The 11073-nt window shown below is 46.0% G+C and overlaps 1 long non-coding RNA gene across 1 annotated transcript in view; it reads right to left on the bottom strand.

Moving 5' to 3' along the window:
* LOC132835962 (uncharacterized) overlaps window positions 1-11073 on the bottom strand; it is a 134454-nt gene that overhangs the window by 32794 nt on the left and 90587 nt on the right. The window contains exon 3 of the long non-coding RNA XR_009647315.1: window positions 9035-9133. This is a non-coding gene — a long non-coding RNA (uncharacterized LOC132835962). The remainder of the gene's footprint in view (window positions 1-9034; window positions 9134-11073) is intronic.

Here is an 11073-nt window from a genome sequence, read left to right as displayed (position 1 = left end):
GGTTGCCAGAGCTGTTTCTGCCGGTATCTTTTCTGGTCAATGGTCAGTGCTCTGTCTGGTTTCATTTGCTTCTGGAGGCTTTGTAGGGACTGATAGAACTGAGTGGCTGGGCAGGCCATTTCAGAGGACAGGTAACTCTAGTGCTGTGGGCCTGGAGTCACATGTAGGCCAGACCAGGTGAGGATGGCAGATTTCCTTCCCTGAAGGGTATTAGTGAGGAGAGTTAGAAGATTAACAGTTCCAGCATTTCTTGCCCATCCCTAATTCCCCTTGAGAAGGTGATGGTGAGTTGCTCTTTTGAACCGCTGCAGTCCATGTGCTCTGAGTTGAACGATAATATCATGCAGAGGGAATTCCAGGGTTTTGACCCAACAACACTGAAGGACCAGTGGTATATTTTTAAGTCAGGATGTGGTGTAACCAGGAGGGGAGGTGCAGCTCGTGGTGCTCATTCAATATGGTGGAGGACGTAGGTTTGGAAAATGCTTTCTGGGCTGCTACAGAGCATCTTGGAGATGGTACACACTGTTGCTACTGAGCTTCAGAAATGGAGGGAGTGAATGTTCAAGATGGTCGATGAAGTGCCAATCTGCTTTAAAAAAATACTGTGGATGCTCGAAATCTGAAACAAAGACACAAACTGCTGTTAGGTTTCCCCAACCCTTTCCATGCCTTTTTATATAAACGGGATGCTTTGTCCTGGCATGGTTTTTTGAGTGTTGTCGGAGCTGCATCCATCTTGGCAAGTCGGGAATATTCCATCACATTCCTGACTTGTTGTTTGGAGAAAGGCTATTAGAAGTCAGGGGGGGAGTTTGTTCACTGTAGAATTCCTGGCCCCAGACCTGTTTCTATAGTCATTGTATTTATACGGCTAGTCCTGTCCAGCTCCTGGTCTCTGGTAATCCCTAGGATATCGAAACTGAGTGATTCAACATAGATCCCCAATGTTAAAGTACTGAATTGGAGCACTCTTTACAATCGGAAAGGTTCTGGAGTATTCCTCACCTCCTTCTGACTCCAAACCTCTCAAAGGAACCTTAAATCATCCCCACTTCCGAGAACTTTCAATCTGCAACAATTATTTTATTTACAATGATATGCTACGGTACAATTTACTTTACCACAGCCATTCGAATTAGGATGCCAACACTGCATACCGCTGATAAATAGTACTGATGAAACTGTACTAGCGATCTTAAATCTCATGATCAATCTGTACTGTTTAAAAAAAGCTAGAACTGTGGTTCCTCATCTGTACAGATTATTATCTAACTGCAACTGAATTTCAGGTGAATTAACCATCTATTATACGATGTGCTACTGATGGTATCTTCAACAGAAGCCTCCTCAAGCACAGATGAAGATAAAGACCCTCAGTGAGTGAGCAGCATAAGGGCACAGCTTTCAGAAGGATTGTATTCATGGTTTGTTAACTTTATTGTGAAAATACATGGGCCATTGTTTAATTCAGCAATTGGAACATTTATAAAGAGACACTGGGTTGATAAGATGCTTTTCCTCTTTCACAAATCAGGACACAACACAAGAATGGAAAATTTCAGAAAACCTCAATGATTTATGCATTCTAATAAACCTGTTCAGAGGTGTTATTACACACCTCTGGGCCAGGTGGGATTTGAACCTAAGCCTCCGGGTCCAGAGGCACTACCGTGGTGCTGCAAGAATCCACTTTATGCTGCAGGAGGAGAGATTTTTGGTTGGACAATCACATTTGATTTGCCAACCAATCAGCAATTGATTGGCTGAAGTGAAGTCATTGAGAATGCCTAGGAGAGTTGTTGCCCCAAGGTTACTTGTTCAATTCAAGATAGTAAAGTATCTGGACAAATTGTTGCTTAACCACAGAGGAAAGGTCACGGAAATGTAGAAAATGGGCACAGGATCATTGCAGCCACACACATCATAGAGTCATAGTCATGGAGTCATAGAGTCATAGAGATGTACAGCACGGAAACAGACCCTTTGTCCAACTCATCCATGCCGACCAGATAACCTAAATTAATCTAGTCCCACTTGCCAAGACATGGCCCATATCACTCCAAACCCTTCCTATTCAGGTGAATTGGCAGTGCTAAATTGCCCGTAGTGTTAGGTAAGGGGTATGGGTGGGTTGCGCTTCAGCGGGTCGGTGTGAACTTGTTGGGCCGAGGGGCCTGTTTCCACACTGTAAGTAATCTAATCTAATCTATTCATATACCCATTCAGATACTTTTTAAATGTCATAATTGTACCAGCCTCCACCACTTCCTCTGGCAGCTCATGCCATACACGTACCACACTCTGTGTGAAAAAGTTGCCTCTTATGTCCCTTAAATATCTTTCCCCTCTCACCCTAAGCCTATGCCCTCTAGGTCTGGACTCCCCCACCCAGGGAAAAGACCTTGTCTATTTACCCTATCCATGCCCCTCATGATTTTATAAACCTCTATAAGGTCACCCCTCAGTCTCTGACGCTCCAGGGAAAACAACCCCAGCCTGTTCAACCTCTCCCTGTATCTCAAACCCTCCAACCCTGGCAACATCCTTGTAAATCTTTTCTGAACCCTTTCAAGTTTCACAACATCTTTCCGATAGGAGGAAGACCAGAACTACCCGCAATATTCCGAAAGTGGCTGAAGTCATGGAGTCATTCAGCATGGGAAATGGACCCTTCAGCCCAACCAGTCCGTGCTGACCATAATCCCAAACTAAACTAGTTCCCCCTGCCTGCACTTGGCCCACATCCCTCCAACACCTTTCCTATTCATGTACTTACCAAAATGTCTTTTAAACGTCGTAACTATACCCACATCCATCACTTCCTGTGAAGCTTCATTCCAAATACGAACCATTCTCCTTTTAAATAAATTACCCCCTCGTGTCGCTTTTAAAACTTTCTCCTCTCACATTTAAAATATGTCCCATATTCTTGAAATCCTTTACCCGATGGAAAGGATTCCGGCGATTCGTCTTATCTACGCCCCTCATGGTTTTATAAACCTGTGTAATGTCATCCCTCACTCTCCTATGCTCCAGTGAAAAAGGTCCCAGTTTATTTTTATATCTTAAACCCACCATTCCTGACAACATCCCAGTAAATCCTTTCTGAATCCTCTGCAGTGTAATAATATCTTTCCTACAACAGAACTGGACACAGTACTCCACAAGAGAACTCACCAACGTCCTGTCCAACCTCGACATGACGTCCCAACTCCTGTACCCAAAGGCCTGAGTATTAAAGGCAAGCATGTTAAATGCCTACTTAACCACCATGTCCACATGCAACACAAGCTTCAAAGATTTAGTGCCGAACCCCTAGGTCTCTCTGTTCTACAACACTGCCCAATGCCCTGCTTGTAATTTGTAAATTCTGCCTTTGTTTCTTTATCTAATTGCAATTCCTCACATTTATCCAAATTAAACTCCATTTGCCACAGTTCAACCCATTGACCCAACTGATCAAGATCCCTTTGTAATCTTCGCTAACATTCTTCACTGTCAGCTGTCCCAGCAATTTTTGTGTCATCCACAAACTTACTAAGCTATCTATATCATCCTCTAAATCATTTATATAACTGAAAAACACAAGTGGACCTGGCACTGATCCCTGTGGAGCACTGCTGGAAACAGAACTACTGTCGCAAAGCAACAGGGCAGCACAATGGTTCGCACTGTTGCCTCATGGTGCCAGGGATCTGGGTTCAATTCCAGCCTTGGTCGGCTGTCTGTGTGGAATTTGCACATTCTCCCAATGTCTGTATGGGTTTCCTCCAGGTGTTCTGGTTTCCACCCACAATCCAAAGATATGCAGGCCAAGTAAGTGGGAGAAAGTGAGGACTGCAGATGCTGGAGATCAGAGCTGAAAATGTGTTGCTGGAAAAGCACAGCAGGTCAGGCAGCATCCAAGGAGCAGGAGAATCGACGTTTCGGGCATGAGCCCTTCTTCAGAGCCTTTCCTGAAGAAGGGCTCATGCCCGAAACATTGATTCTCCTGCTTCATGGATGCTGCCTGACCTGCTGTGCTTTTCCAGCAACACATTTTCAGGCCAGGTAAGTGGCCATGCTAAATTTCCTGTAGTGTTCAGGGACATGCAGGTCAGGAGTAAATGTAGAATAGTTGGGGATTGGGTGTGGGTGTGATACTCTTTGGAAGGTCAGCGTGGAACTGTGGGGCCAAATGGCCTGTTTCCACACAGTAGGGATACTATGATCAATAAATACTCTAGTGTTCAGGGACATGCAGGTCAGGAGTAAATGTAGAGTAGTTGGGGAATGGGTCTGGGTGTGATACTCTTTGGAAGGTCAGTGTGAAAGTGTGGGGCCAAATGGCCTGTTTCCACACAGTAGGGATCCTATGATCAGTAAATACTATACCACCACCCTCTGTCTACTGCCATGAAGCCGATTTTATATTCAATTGGCAAGCTCATCCTGAATCCGACACCACTAACTTAGTCTACTCTGTGGAATCTTGCCAAAGGCTTTACCAAAGTTCATGTAAGAACAGTTCTTGGGACTGATGTATTTAGGTCACTGTTCCAAATGGACCTTCTGACCATTTTTAAAATAAAATAATCATAGAACTGACACAGAGCCAACTGCCTCTATTTTGAAATTAATGTTCAAAAATACTATATGCATCTCTGCATATTTAGACACTGGAAGCCTCTATTGTTCAGCCAAAGATAGGGGATTTCCTATGGATAGCGCCTAAAGAGGGTTCCTGAAGAGTCATTAAGCCGAACAGTTGGGCAATGTCTTTCATCAGCCATTGTGACCACACTGAACGTATCTTGGCTAAAGATTATATTTGAATGGTGGACCCTCTGAAGAAGATTGGTAGCCAAGGCATTCTGGATGGTTTGCGCCATCTCTTCCTGACTCCCAAGTTTTCTGGTGGCTTCCATTGGAAAACAACAGCCAGTTCACGGATATGAAAAGAACATACTTACAGTGCATTTCACGAACCCAAGTTGCCCCAAAGATTAAAGCCCAGACATTATTTTTGATGTGCGGTCAATGCAGGAAACAAAGGCAGCTCCCACAAACTGGAGCATGAAAATGGCCAAATTATTTTCATTTTGCTCAAAGGTTTATCACTGCACAGAGACTGTGTGACCTTCCAACTCCATTTGAAAACAGCAGACTGACCCACCTCATCTGAAGATAAAAAGGAATTTCTGCTGGTTTACCTCTGCCTTCTTGAACACCCAGTCCCTACTCCAGAAAACGTTGAGTCCACATGGATACAATGCCTACAATCTGCCCTCATCCAAACACCAGGAACATCTAATAGACAATCAATTATTTTGCCTCTTGGCTTAACTGGGCCACCTCTGTTTCAAAACACAATCTGACCTAATTAATGAGAAGTAAAAGTCACACTAAGTAGTCAGATTGAAGATTATATGTATTTTTTTTTGTAAAACAAAAACTTCCTCCTCTGTCCTATTTAATCACAATCTGTGGTTTTCATAGATCATTGCTCTGCAAGGTGATGTATGTTAATTCACCACCATCTCCCCGGTGTTAATCAAACATGTGACCCTAGATCTCTGTAAATGGTCTGTATCTCACGCACCTCACCATTTGAAAGTCAACAGTACAGTAAAAACAGAACTATGGTGTCATCTTAACTACACCAGGAATCAATACGTGGATACACTCCAGAACCTGCAATCCTTATTAGCCATGTAAAACATAATGGTTATGGGGTAACCTGCAGAAAACTGGAAAAGGATTATATCCTTATTCTTTCAAGGGTTCATGGGGTACTAGATGTGGTGGCAGACTGTAACAGGGCTCAGAGGACAATGGATGATGCCAACCTTATCTGGGGTGGAAGGAGAATGGATGGTGCCATGTTCCTCCAAGGTGTTTAAAAGCTAAAGAGGGTGAGGCATTGACCTAGTGGTATTATCGCTGGACTGTTAATCAAGAGACACAGATAATGTTCTGGGGACCTGGATTGGAATCCAGCCATGGCAGATGGTGGAAATGGTTAGATCTCACCACAATACAGGGAGAACTAGCCATTTGGATATAGAACTGCTCAAAGGTAAAAGACAGAGGGTGGTGGTGGAGGGTTGTTTTTCAGACTGGAGGCCTGTGACCAGTGGAGTGCCACAAGGATCGGTGCTGAGTCCTCTACTTTTTGCCATTTACATAGATGATTTGGATGTGAGCATAAGAGGTAGTTAGTAAGTTTGCAGATGACACCAAAATTGGAGGTGTAGTGGACAGCGAAGAGGGTTAGCCCAGATTACAACAGGATCTTGACCAGATGGGCCAATGGGCTGAGAAGTGGCAGATGGAGTTTAATTCAGATAAATGCGAGGTGCTGCATTTTGGGTAAGTAAATCTTAGCAGGACTTATACAATTAATGGAAACTCCTAGGGAGTGTTGCTGAACAAAGAGACCTTGGAGTGCAGGTTCATAGCTCCTTGAAAGTGGAGTCGCAGGTAGATAGGATAGTGAAGAAGGTGTTTGGTATGTTTTCCTTTTTTAGTCAGAGTATTGAGTACAGGAGTTGGGAGGTCATGTTGCAGCTGTACAGGACATTAATTAGGCCACAGTTGGAATATTGCGTGCAGTTCTGGTCTCCTTCCTATCGGAAAAATATTGTGAAACTTGAAAGGATTCAGAAAAGATTTACAAGGATGTTGCCAGGGTTGCAAGATTTAAGCTATAGGGAGAGGCTGAACAGGCTGGGACTGTTTTCCCTGGAGGCTGAGGGGTGACCTTACAGAGGTTGACAAAATAATGAGGGGCACGGATAGAGTAAATAAGCAAAGTCTTTTCCCTGGGTTTGGGGAGTCCAGAACTAGAGGGCATAGGTTTAGGGTGAGAGGGGAAAGATATAAAAGAGACCTACGGGGCAACTGTTTCACACAGAGGGTGGTACATGTATGGAATGAACTGCCAGAGGATGTGGTGGAGGCTGGTACAATTGCAACATTTAAGAGGCATTTGGATGGGTATATGAACAGGAAGGGTTTGGAGGGATATGGGCCAGGTGCTGGCAGGTGGGACTAGATTGGGTTGGGACAACTGGTCGGCATGGACGGGTTGGATCGAAGGGTCTGTTTCCATGCTAAAGTCTAATGGTGACCTTTGTTAATCCTTTGGTTCACGAATGTCCTTGAGGGAAGGAAACTGCCTTCCTTAACCATTTCTATCCTACATGTGACTCCAGACCAATAGCAATGTGCTGGCCTCTGCACAATATATGCTGATCTAACCAGTTAGACCCTCAGCCTGTGAATGAATTAAACACAAAAACAGTGTAATATTCTATCAGGGGTCCAAGGTTAATGGATAGTGCTGTATTTTGCCCGGGATTAAATCGATAGTGTTGTATTTTATCAGGGGTCAAATGCTAATTGATAATGTTATACTGTACCAGGTATCAAATAGTAATGCTCAATAGCGAAATACACAAGGATTGAAAAGTTGACAGGTAGCACTTGCATTATGCCAGGGTTCAAAGTGGCAATGGATTTTGAAATAACTCCAGGAAAGCTGGTATCCCATCACCAAGTCACCCTTTATTTCCAGGTAGAGAGTCCTTGACACTGATCCAGCTCCCTCAGAGCCAGCTGTCTGTACGACCAGGGTGTCTGACACCCCGTTTATCTATTTTCAATTTTATTAAACAGTATGTTACAAACAAAACAGTTAACAATGAACAGCAGGTTACAGGAAACAGCAATTTACAGGAAAACAGGTAGCAAAGCCCACCATACAACCAGGTCACAGGGAAAAGAGGGTGTACCTCAAATCCCACCTTATCATATCAGTAGATGCAGTCACATACAGACAGTCTGAAATAAACTGAATAAACCAACGCATAGTACACAGACACCCCGGCAATCCAGCAACCCACCCACCCCTCCCACCATTCGGCCAAACAAAGGAATTCCCCTTCCCCCTCTCAGTTCTGCCCCCCCCCCCATGCCCCCCACCTCTCAGTTCTGCCCCCCCTCACCTCTCAGTTCTACCCCCCAATCCCCCGATTCCCCTCCCACTTCTCGGTCTCCCCCACCCTCCTGGTCTCCGCCCTCTCTTCCCCATCCTCCTCCTCCCCTCTCCCACTTCCCCCGCCCCCCCCCCCGGTCTCCCCACTCCTCCTCTCCCCGTCCCCTCCCCCTCCACTGCCGCCCTCCCCTCCCCCTCCCTCTCCACCTCCCCCCTCCCCCACCTCCTCCCCCTCCCCCCTCGCTCCTCCTTCCCCTCCCCCTCCCCCTCTTCCCCCTCCCCACCTCCCCTCTTCCCCCTCCCCCTCTTCCCCCTTCCCCTAATCCCCCCCTTCCCCCTCCCCCTCTACCCCCCCCCTCCCCATTTCTGAAACTGAACCTTCCAAAATCTTACATCGAAATCTTACATCGAAAGGGACACACCCTGAGAAGACCACCTCAGTCAGGAACTTCTGATGGCCCGTGACCCAATTTGCCCTCTTTGCTAAACACAAGGTGCTCCACAGCACCCCAAAGACCACTTGAGGGGGTGTTCTTCCCTTTTCATTTGACAACTAATGGAATACCTGCACGTTGTCTCATTCCTGTTTGCGGGAAGGTGCTATGTACCGATTAGCTGTCACGGTCCGTACATTCCAACAGGGTCTACTCTTCACACGGACCTCATTGAATATTTTCAAGAAAGGATTAGAGATAATTCTTAAATCTAAAGGGATCAAAGAGTATTGATTTCGTTGATTCAGTCATGACCATAATATTGAGTAGACTTGAAGTGCTGAATAGCCTCCTTCCTGCTCCTATTTTCTATTGGCTGAGAGACATATTTGGGCATGATGTCACCTTCAAGACACAAGGTTATGACCTAGTGGTATTATCACTGGTCTATTAACCTGGGGACCCAGGCTCAAATCCCACCACACCATGGTTTTGGAATTTGAATTCAATAAAAATCTGGAATTAAGAATCTAATGGTGACTGTGAATCCATTGTCGATTGTCGGGAAAATGCCTCTGCTTGACTAATGTCCGTTCGGGAAGGAATCTGCCCTCCTTACCTGGTCTGGCCTACATGTGACTCCAGGCCTGCGACAACGCAGTTGACCCTTGACTGCCCTCAGGAGATAAATGCTGGCCCAGCCAGCGATATCCACATCCTGTGAATGAATAAAAAGAATGCAATATAAATGAAAGTTCTTCCATTCTTTAAAGCCCATCTTTCCAACCAAATTTGAGGTCACCTATCCTAATGTTTCCATTGCTCTGATAAGGTTCCACTTCTGAGATGACATGACAGTGATAACCAACTGCGATAACCTCTCAGGCTTTATTCCTACGAAACCTGCAAGTGTACTCCATCATGTCAAAATGGCTGCACAGAATTTTGGTTTTGTTGTGGTTTTGCTTTATTGTTGCCATTCGCTGTGGAAGAGAGAGCAACTGTTGTGGTGTAGCCCAATCGTGGATGTGGTCTACGAAATTAAACCAGTTCGCTTTTGTCTGGTAGGCCAAAGCTCACCCAGCCAACATCAGGCCCACAAGGTGAAAAGACCACGTGGCGGTGGAATCATAAAGAGAACAGCGTGGTGAAGAATTGTGAGAAGGGAACCACCTGGGAAGGTATCTGCTGGAAGGTGGGGTGGGGGGATGATGGGGAACATGTGTGATTTAAGATGACTTGATATCGATAAAGGACTGAGATGAGGAAAAATGTCTTCACCCAGTGAGTGGGGAGCCTGTGGAATTCTCTGCCACAGAAAATGGTTGAGACCGAAACATTGAATGTTTTCAAGACAGAGTTCAACATAAAGGACTCTCAAAGCTGGAGACATACCCAGAGCACCAAGGCATGCTCGATTATGGGCCAAGGCCTGGAAAATGGGATTAGAATAGTTAGGGGATCGCTTTTCCCTGGCTTGATGGGCCAAAGGGCATTTTTCTGTGCTGTAGACCCCGGTGATTCTATGACTCCATTTTATAAACAGAGTGGACCTCCCTCCACGTTATAAAGCTCAACTTCAAAGTGCTTCATGTAGTTCAGGCACCACGGGCCAGGCTGGAGTGGGGGCCTGGTGGGAGACCTTGACCCAATCTGGCAAATGGCCTAAGGCTTTTCCTTACAACATCCAGCCCTCCCACCCTAACCCAACTCCCCACCCACTCCCACGGAAATGGCAGGCCAGCCCCAGGCGGACAGAGGAAGCTGAGGCCCTCAAGGCCTCACTGGTGAAGTGCGTCATTCCCACCGAGGCCTGGGAATCACTGGCCCGAGGACGTCTCAAACTGGAGGAGGAGCATCCGGGAAGGTGTCGGTCACCTCGAGACTCACCGTCGGGAAAAAGCTGAAGTTGGGCATGAACAGCTTAAGTAACGCCCTGCCTCAGCAACATCCCACCCGCTCCATGACCATCTTCTGCCCCAAATGTAATCGAGCCAGTGGTGTCCTCATCAGTCTGTACACACTCCCAATCAACTCACCTTTAGAGTGGAACAGTGTCACCCTCGTCTGTGAGGGACCACCAATGATGATAATGATGGTGACCCACATGATGGAGCCAGGCTATATGCTACGCGCGCGCGCGCGCGCGCACAAGCGCGCGCACACACACACACACACACACACACACACACTCACACACACACACACACACACACACCCCCGCAATCTCACCCATTCATCGCAGTGTAAGGTATTACTGACTCCATTCCAGACATTAACCCTTTCAAGCCCTGACACAGCTGAGATCCCAGCTCCTCTGAAATGCCCGGCTTTGGGTAACGGTTTCAGGAGACTGTTTCGTCCAGGCCCCATTTTGCTCCCACTCCCCTACGCTCTGACAATAATCAAACCTCCAACATGAGTGAGAGACTTTTGCACAGGCTTTGGGTCAGACAGTTTCCAACTTACACTCAGTGACAGGACACAAAGACAGGCCGAGCTGAATAAACTGAACGATTTTCTGCAGCTCCGAGCACAGAGAATAACTTCAGCACTTCTCTAGTCCCATTCCAGTATGGTTTGCACTTTAGGTGAAATCACAATGAGTCAAACAGGAGGAAAAGAAAACCCAACACAATTTAGTGTCAAAGTGTTAGA

This window comes from Hemiscyllium ocellatum, chromosome 45 (assembly GCF_020745735.1).
Source record: "Hemiscyllium ocellatum isolate sHemOce1 chromosome 45, sHemOce1.pat.X.cur, whole genome shotgun sequence".
NCBI classification, from domain to species: Eukaryota; Metazoa; Chordata; class Chondrichthyes; order Orectolobiformes; family Hemiscylliidae; genus Hemiscyllium; species Hemiscyllium ocellatum.
The sequence above is the reverse complement of the archived record's forward strand: the minus strand, read 5'-3'. Positions and strand labels throughout refer to the sequence as shown.